Source organism: Aplysia californica, unplaced genomic scaffold (assembly GCF_000002075.1).
Source record: "Aplysia californica isolate F4 #8 unplaced genomic scaffold, AplCal3.0 scaffold00097, whole genome shotgun sequence".
NCBI classification, from domain to species: domain Eukaryota; kingdom Metazoa; phylum Mollusca; class Gastropoda; order Aplysiida; family Aplysiidae; genus Aplysia; species Aplysia californica.
Window position 1 is genome coordinate 100,846 of NW_004797367.1, and position 10,070 is coordinate 110,915.

A 10,070-nucleotide genomic window follows, 5' to 3' on the forward strand; every position below is an offset into this window, starting at 1 on the left:
TTATGCAGTTGCGAGCGCCGTAAAACCCTGTACTACTACTAAGTAAAGACTGGAGCGAGTCTGCCCCAGACAGACACAACCGCCTCTTTACAGACCTGCAGAGGGATCTTCCAAGCCAAAAGCAGAGACGAGTGGCTAAATACATGGGCCAACGCAGAAACAGGAAGATCTCTCTTCGGGTACATGGACAAACCCAACCTCAAAGACCCTTCGAATCTTTTATGTAGAGCTGATCAGACATTGATCTTCAGAGCCCGCACAAGACACTTACACACCAACAAGCACATAAACAGAATCAACCCCTTGTGGGAACCCCATTGCAGACACTGTGACTACCACGAGGAGACTGTTGAACATCTCCTTCACTGCCCAAACCTGGTAGTTCTTCGACACAAGTTCCTACAAACATACAGACTTGCAAAGCCTGCTCTACTCTGGCGTTGACCAGATAACAAGGGCATGTGGTTATTTGAGGGATTTGAAAACAACAACAACAATATTTGTCCTTGTGTTTATAGTTTTACTAGAGGCTTGATGGAGTACCCTGCAGTTTGAATCTGCAAATGAAGTTACACTATTTCCTAAGCAAAAGATTAACTTTCGGATCAATTTTAATGGAAATGAAAATCATGAATTTTGAAAACGTGTCTCAATTTTTGTTTGCTCACAGTAATTACAGGCTCAAACTTGCTGTCAGTGTTAATAGTTAATATGTGCTGTTAGTGTTACTCATGAAAGCATTTCATTGTTATTTATATGGTTCACTTTTATTGATGATTTATTATGTTTCTGAGAAAGGAAATTTCTTTTCTTTATTGTTTATTTTGTTTGTTGACACCTTTTTGTGTGCTGCCTCCAATATACACTTCAACTTCAAGTCTCAGTTCACAAATTATAAACAGTTTTATAAATGCACAGTAGCAAAGGAGTTTGACATATATTGCTTCTTTATTTAATTAAAAGTTGCCATTTATAATATTTGTTTATAGTTCTGATATTGTTATTATTTATTCAAAGTAATGACGAGCTACCAACACTTTTGTGTGCTGGGGTAATTACTGAGTTTGATTCTACCTGTTGCTTTATAAATCAGCATAAGTCTTTCATAGCAGTTTGAAAAAAGCTAGCCCTTGATTCTTCTTTCCTGTGTGTTCATGCATGTGTTTATGTGTGTAAACGCACACGTGTGTATGCATGGTTTTTTTTGTGTGTGTGTGTGTGTGTGTGTGTGTGTGTGTGTGTGTGTGTGTGTGTCTGTGTGTGTGTGTGTGTCTGTGTGTGTCTGCGTGAACAAAGGAAGGGGTTATATTCCAGAAAGCTGTTGACATACGCTGAGGCTTCTTTTGTAATGCTCAGGTAATTAAAGAGGCTTCAAATGAAAGCAACAATATTTGCCAATGTTAATGGAAAGGATTTGACTTTGATGAGCGTAAATTAAAGTATTTCCCCCTCTGGTTCTAAATAAAATATGTGATGTGTAAATAATGTTCAGTTTATTACTTTGGGAGCAGTGTTGAGGAAACAAATTCTGTGTACCCCTGACCTGGTTGTTGACAAGATTTGTATTTGAGACAACAATGACAAAATAAAACTGATAAAATGTGACACAGAAAGGAACAATTTTCATATATGAATGTTAGCATACTACATGTTCTTCGAAAATTGATCGTAATTCAATAAAAAGTATTCTTCAAAAGTTTTGTTACCCAAGTGCAAATTTTTACATACAGGTTTAATAAGGGCTCAATGTGTGTGTGTTTGTGTGGGTGGGCGTCGCCGTGTGTTTATATGAGTGTGTGCACGCTGGATTTTCTGTACTCAAGTCTTTTTTTGCTCAGATTTTTACTCGTAGCTACAATAATAACAATAATAAAATCATACAATGAGGAATAAGAAACAGAATGATTATAAAATTGTAGTGACAAAGAGATGGCAGACAGACATGAGAATAAGATCTTGCTTTCATTTTATTTCAAACTGATTCATATATGTGTCACAACGCAGTGGAATCAGGCGCTCGTAAATTTTTGGGCGTATGGAGTTATTGGTGTTATCTTAAAGGCAGTTCATTTGCCTTGCTTTTGATGAAAAACCTAATAAATGTCCATTTATCTTGAATAGAAGTCGACATATTTGTGATTGAGGCAGGTGGGGTTGACTGATTTCAGAGGTAAAATTTGCGAGAAAATAGGCGTCAAAGTTTAGTGAATTCCCTATATTAAGAGACCTTGAAACTGCAAATTTAAATTTGTTGTGCCTTTTTCCGTAAAATCCACGCATAAAGTTGTTTTTGAATAGACATACAAGGTATTGAGCCAAAAACAAGAATTCTAAAAAATTTCCAAACTGCCCGAAAAATGCTAATTTTATTCAGAATTCACTATTTTGACGAGCGCCTGATTTCACCAGGATGCCTCACATACAATAATATTTCTTGTATTGGAGGTGCAGGAAATATATAGAATGGAAGTCGTTTTCTTTAGATTTTGGAATTGTTTTACTGGTTAAATTGATAGGTTAAATTGGTGATTGGTAAAAATCTAATTAAACATCCAGGAAAAAAAGTCCAAGTAGATTTGGGAAGGAATATTCATCTTTGAATGAGAAGGCTGTTGTTAATGTTTTGATATCTGTTGTGCTGTTTGTTATAATTGCTAAATACTTTATGCCTGTGTACGCCTACACAAATATAAACAGTTTTATTTATTGTATAAATATCCCTATATCATTATACCTTTATACTTTGACAGCCTGACTTTTGTTCTAATGTCTGCGTTTATGGAAAAGGTGTTCGCTGGAGGGTGTATCCTGTCCTTCTGTCATTTCTGTTGTCACTTATTAACATTTTTACATTCAGCATGACGTTGACATGATCATTATGGTGCCTTTTTCTTTGTGGATTTTGGAACTTATGAGTTCCACTGACTGTAGTGTCTTTAGGCCAGTCCCAAAGGGGGGACATTTCTTGTTCAAGCACAGTAGAATTGTAAATGGGCTGATTCATCATGTCACACTCATAACTGTGCCTGATCTACAACAGGGAACTGTTGCTTTTTCTTTCCTAATCCTTACTATTGTCATTTTCCTCTACTTCTTTTGTATGCTTGTCACACTCTTGTGACCCGCTATTTCCGGGGTGCCTTGATAGTCGAAGCTGACATCTGACATTGTACTGTTGAAGCTAGAGAGGTGAGCAGAGTATTTCCGATTCGCTGTAAAGGCTTCTCTGTTGACACCCACCCCTTGGCGCTCATATGACCTTATGCAGTTGAGAGCGCTGTAAAACCCTCTACTACTTGGAACTTATGAGTGCTCATCACTTTTCTCTTTTGTCAATGGTTATTTTTTTAAAAAGTTTTAGCAAGAGTTTTACTGTGCTTGGAATGCAGTTGGGTCATATAAGGGCCAAAGATTTTGGGTGTTGCTATAGAGTAAAGTACGAAAAGAAGAAGGAGGAGAAATAATGACGATAGATGTTTTGGCAGGAAAGAAGGAGTAAACCACGCCAGAGAGCCCATCAACCACTCATGTGCTTTGTGCTATCGCTGATTACTCGATATATTCATATTTTGGGCCCATAGTGCATATTTAGATGTAATGTAGGAGACATTTCAAGATATTTTGACATGAATGGTGACAAGATCATTTGTTTCAGGCTTTGTGTCATCCCTCCTTTGACAGGTGCATTTTTGGTCACCCTTTGTGTGTTCCTTGTTGAAATCAGTTTTGTTACATTTTTCTGTGATGTTTGTTTATCATATCAGGTTTCTTGTCCAATGATAACTTAATCTTGTTTTGGGACAAATCTAAAGCAAATTGAAATGCCAAATTTTATTCAGTAAAATGTGATAGACTATTTTTGTTATAATAGTTTACTTTTCACTTTGACACACTGTGTTTTTATGTGGGTTGTCCATTGTTCCTTTTTGAATGATGATTTATATTTTTTTAATTCTAAAGCTTATTCAATTGAAAAATGATAATTACATTCCAGATTTATTACTTATTTATTTAAACTTTATTTTTGTAGAAGACCGATTGAGTTATTTATCATTTCTTTTTTTTATAACTTGTTTTGTAAATACTTTTTTGTAGTTATTTTCTCAAATGTGCCTACTGTAGGCCTATACTTAAAAGCTCTCTGCTTAAATTAAAATGGTGACCTAATATTAATTTTCCTTTCTTGGTGTGAAACTTAACATTGTTTGGTAGTTCCCATGGTGTTCTGTATTCTACGACATTGTCACCGTATTATTATTATTATTCCTGCTTTTTACTGAATTATGCAAAGTAAAGGCGACTTGGTAATGTTCTGTGGTGTTTCCATTAAATGAAATCCTCAGTACACTATATCTGTAGTATGGTACTTTCATCTTGTCAGCCTATTTTTATCAGTTTCAATTATGTTCATGTACATGAGTACACTTTTGAAAATAAAGATTTGTCTTCCTGTGCTTAAAAATGATTGTCAATTTTTTTCCATTAGTGGTATAGAAAAAAAATACAACAATGTTCCCTCAGTTCGATTTTTTTTTTTACAATTGTAAAACTTGACACACCCTCCCTTAATTTCCCCTATTCATTCAGTACAGTTGTTTTCCTTTGTGGTTTACCATTAATTTTTCTCGAATTGGGACTGACTCGGTTTCTTTCAATGACTGTTCTCGAGCTACACTTCCACTTTTCAATCAACCTCCCGGGGCAGTGCCACTGACTGAAGTGTGTTTAGGCCATTCCCAGAGGGGGGACATATCTCGTTCAAGCATAGTAGAATTGTAAATTGGCTGACTCCTGTCACGCTCATAACTGTGCCTGATCTGCAACAGGGAACTGCTGCTTTTTATTCCTGATCCTTGCTATTGTCATTTTCCTCTACTCCTCTACTTCTTTTATATGTTTGTCACTCCCTTGTGACCTGCTATTTTGGGGTTTGGGGTGCCTTGATAGTCCAAGCAGACCTTGTGCTCTTGAAGCTAGAGAGGTGAGCAGTCTAAGTCTGATTCCCTGTAAAGACTTCTCTGTTGACACACACCCCTTGGCGCCCATATGACCTTATGCAGCTGCGAGCGCCGTAAAACCCTCTACTATTAAAAAATAAACAAAAAACTTTTCAACCACTGGTGTCTGTGATGTAGTGGGTAAACACTCCCCTGCTGCACACAGTAGACCACCAGTTCAAATACTGAGTGGGGAGAAAAGTGTTATACACCTTTCAACCTCGCGAAAATGCAGTTTAATGCGTTGGTCAAGACTTCCAATGTTCTTGCTTTTCCTGATTCTCCATCGGAACAACACAACAAAACTAGGTTTTTGCGTCTGACATAGAAAGCACCCAAACGGACTTAAGTGGATTGCTTGTGACACTGACAATTTAATTTTAAAAATTATTTGAAAACTTTTTAATCCTTGGATTTTTCTCTAACAATAAAGCGGCTACACCAAGACCACCCCGCCTTCTTTACTTTTTCCCCCCCCAAAGAACGGTTTGCTTCCTTCTCTTTGTTTTCCCAATTCAATTTTCAAATAAATGTTAGTTAAGAGGATCACCCAAAGCTAGGGTTTGAGGTTCAAAGTTTGTATCGCAGGCTGGTGGGCTCTCAAGTATGGTACTTTCTCTCTTACTTTTTATTGTAACTTATTTCTGTTCCTGGTGCATGGGTATAGCCATAATAACGTAGCCTCGCTTTTGTTAAAAGTTTTACAGGATTTACAACACAGTTAGGTCAACTAATAGTAACATGCAAGTAAAAGAAGAAGGAGGAGAGATGAGGACGAGTAGATGTTTGCCAGGAAAGAAGGAGCAAACCACACCAGAGCTCCTGCCAACCACCCACTGTTTTAAGATTTTTAAAAAAAATCACATATAGGATTCAGACTGTACGCAGGTCCTGTCGGGAATGTTCCCCACTCAACTTGTTATTATATATATAGTTATATAGGCCCTATTATTTGTATGTATATATATATATATATATATATATATATATATATATATATGTGGGGGGGGGGGGGGGGGGGGGGGGTGGTTAGGCCGAAAACGTACACGTTCCGCCCACCTGGTGTCTACAAATTGAAAGTGGTCGTATGATGCAAAAGCATACTACATGTTGGCCTATACGTGTACTTTTACTTTTTCCTTCTTCTGGTATCCTTAGGATGTCGAGGGGGGGTGCAGGTTTCGGTCCTGTGCTAGGTGTGTAGCGTCTGTCATAGATATTATGTTGTTCCAGGACCCTTTAAACCCCTCCAGCCAGGTCTTTCGTGGTTGTCCTCTTGATTTGAAGCCGGATTCTCGGGTGTTGCAAGCTCCAGTCGCTAGTTGTTTCTGGGGCATTCTGGTTAGATGTCTAAACCATTTGACTCTTTAAACGCTCTATGAATTTTATTACTGGTGGTACATGTATTCCGGTTTGTAGACTTATGGTTTCGTTTCTTATGCAGTCTCTTCTGGTTATGTTGATGGTTTTGCGGAGACACCCCGTTTTGCATGCATTGATTTTTCTTTCTTGTGTCTTGTTTAGAGACCATGTTTGGCACTGGTGTGTTAAGGTTGGTATGAATATGCTATTGATGAGCTGGGATTTCACTTCGGTTGGGATGCTCTTGTGACTAAGCAGGGGTGCTAGCTAGTAGGTCACTGCATTTGCATTCATAGTTTTTGTTTCTATTTCTTAAGCCCATCTTGTGTGAAGATGCTTCCCGAATATTTGAATTCCTCTACTTGTTGGAGTTGTGTTCCGTCAATAAGGATGTTGAGTTTCCCTGGGTTTTTGCTAACCTTTAATTGCTGTATTTAATATACTCTGGTCATCAGCAAATAGAAGCTCGTTCAGTTCAGTGATGTTGTCATTTGCTGCTTTCGGGATCTTATCCATGTAAGTGATGAAGAGAGAGAACACACCCTTGTCTCACCCCAGACCTGATGGGGAATCAGTCCAATACTCCCCGGAGGTTTTCGAGTATGCTGAGCTCAAATCTAACCTTTAAAATGCGATTCGATGCAATTTTTTAAAACATAGATTTCGAATCTTCCTGTCCCGGCGGGGGCGATGGTAACTCCTTCAAACCGGGGTGGTTAACTGTCAAGATAGGATACCCTCGGCACCTTGTTTAGCATATAATTATTTAGACGGTCCTATCGGCGTGGACGGATGCTAAATTCGCAGGTGCCGCCCTTTAAACAACCCGAATAGTGTTGATAGGGACGTTAATTAAACCCATATTTTACTAAGCGTACGGCCGAAAATATAGGCCAGCTAACCCACGGTTTGAAAACAACAAACTGACTGGCAAAATGGAGCGTGCCGAGGTTATTAATGAGACAAAGTGTGTGTGTGTGTGTGTGTGTGTGTGTGTGTGTGTGTGTGTGTGTGTGTGTTTGTGCGTGGCGAGGGAACGAAAATATAGGTATAAAATGAAGAATAGTATAATGTGTCTCTCTGAGTATGTTGTGGGTGAGATAAAAGAGATGGTAGGGGAAGTCGGCGTGAATAAGAGCCGGTCAGTTCTACTAGAGACCTAAATACATTGCTAGGTCTCTAGTTCTACATACCTCGCGGCCGCCCCTGACCGGGCCTACTTCAATCTGCCTGTACCCGGTGTTTTATGCACCCCGCATAATTTATCAAAATTTGATTATTCTATTGCATAATTTCTGATTATTATCCTTTATCGTTCTTTCTTAAAATTAACAGAATCGCATCATTTCACATTTTTTGGGCTCAGTTTGCATAATTTCAGATTTATTTATTTATTTTTTTTTTTGCAAAAAAAACCCCGCGGAGACAGATCTGCGGGTGCGAGTGCGGATGAGGCGCGGGAAATTTCGCTCAATAGTTGACGTGGGCATATCATCATCATCATCATCATCATCATCACCGACTATAAATAATTCCGCTTTTTCTTGTTGTGTTTTCCTTGTTGTTTTTTTCTTGAAACAACAATTTGCACATGTCAATACATTTTACGTAACCTACAAAAATCGGCACCAAAATCAGGAGACGGGACCAAAACATTTTTTTTTTTTAATTGACGTGCGTAACGACGGAGGAAAAAGATCTCTGTGGCAGTGGTGACCGAAGAATTGTGCTCAATTTCTCTCACGCACGCACAGACATGCAGTGACACAACAGACAGTGAGCGGTGAATGACAGTCTACACTTTCTGAAGATGAGGGGAAACTTTGATAACCGTTAATATATTATCATACTTGAGTTATATAATACTAGCTGGGAACCCCGTTCGATGAACGAACTTAATCGTCAAGTCATTGTGGGTTAAGTGTGCTCAGCGTGAGAACGGAAGTCTTGAAATATGTTTTGAACACTGCATATGCTTATTCAACTACATGTACATTGAAAAGGTAGAGCTCTGTGTGGACGAAACAAAGCCTTTTGGAAAAATCGGGGAAAGCAGTTTGCGTGGATTTTTAAAAGTTAGGTCCTAGCCACATGGATGCTGTGGACGCCTGCAAAGTTTCAAAGGTGTGGGTTAGGTAATAAGGGAGGAGTTTTTGCACAAAGCCTCCCAAGTCCACTTTTATACAGATTATACGTACTTGGGTTTACTTGTTTAATGATAAAATGTATGTGAGATTACAATGGTTACATGTACGCGGTTTTATAATGGCTATATGTGTTTGTGAGTTTAGAATCGTTTAATAAACGTGAGCTTATAACGACTATATGTACACTGTTTTAGCATGATTACATGTGTTGGTGAGTTTATTTATAATCGTTATGTATGTACTTGGTTTTATAATTGTTATATGTGTGTGTAAGTTTATAATTGTTATGTGTACGTGAGTTTATCATCGTTATATTGCACACAAATGTGTGATGAGTTGGATTTTTAAAGTAAATTATTGTAAATGTTTATCATCCCTATCGAGACACCTTTGACAAATTTGGAAGCCTGCTGCTTAAATCCCGAGTTCGCATCCGGATGGCGAAGGAAAGATTTTGTTCTCTAGAATTGTATCCTTTCACCTCCTTTTCTTCTCTCTGGCAGTGTTCTGTCGTCTACTTTCGCCTCCACTTTCTGCCACCGCCCCCTCGTCTCCTTTGCTCCCTCCTCTTGACTCTTTCTGCAGCTTTTCTTCTGTTACTCCTTGGCTCCTTCTTACTGTTGTCTTCCAGTCACACCCCTGATCTTATAGTATAAGAACGTATAGATCTACACCTAACCTTCTCGGACAAGGGAGAAAAATCTCGAAAGTCTGGAGTGCAAGTTGTTCACGTCAGAGATCCCTTGCTGGTCTAAAATTGATAAGAGTATGCTTTGGCCGTCACTCGGGCAAAATTCCAAATTTCCTACCAACTGAAAATGTTTAATGTGTTCTTCACGCTCATATGACCTTATGCAGCCGAAAAACACTTACCAACACCCCCCCCCCAAAATACAAAAAAATCAACAACAAACAAACCAAAAAACAAACAAAACAAAAACAAAACCCTCAACATTTTTCATCACAACATCGTGCGACCCTTATTTCTCCAAACAACCGTACTGATAATACGAGCACTTGTTTACTAAATTAACCACAGCAGGAGACGTCCAGAAATGTTGATTATTTTCTTGATAGTATAGGGTGAGGAAAAGGGCATGGAAAGAATCCCTCCGTTGGTAAACAAAATAAAACAAAATAAGTGCTCAAATCTGGTTACATTCCTGTCATCTTGAGAAAATGAACCTTGTTAGTGTGGTATAATTAATCAAAATAGCAAAAGACATTTTATTAGTGGGGGGGGGGGTACTTTTGTTAATTAGCATCACGATCTGCGTGGAACCTGTGACTCCGGTGGTCCCTCAACTGCCCTATATATAAATGGACGCCACCTAGCTAGTTTAGTCTACACAGGACACAGACTCGAAAAAGGTGAGCCTTCTCCTTCTTGTTGTTCTTGTTGTTCTTGTTGTTCTTGTTGTTCTTGTTGTTCTTGTTGTTCTTGTTCTTGTTGTTCTTGTTGTTCTTGTTGTTCTTGTTGTTCTTGTTCTTGTTGTTCTTGTTGTTCTTGTTGTTCTTGTTCTTGTTGTTCTTGTTGTTCTTGTTGTTCTTGTTGTTCTTCTTG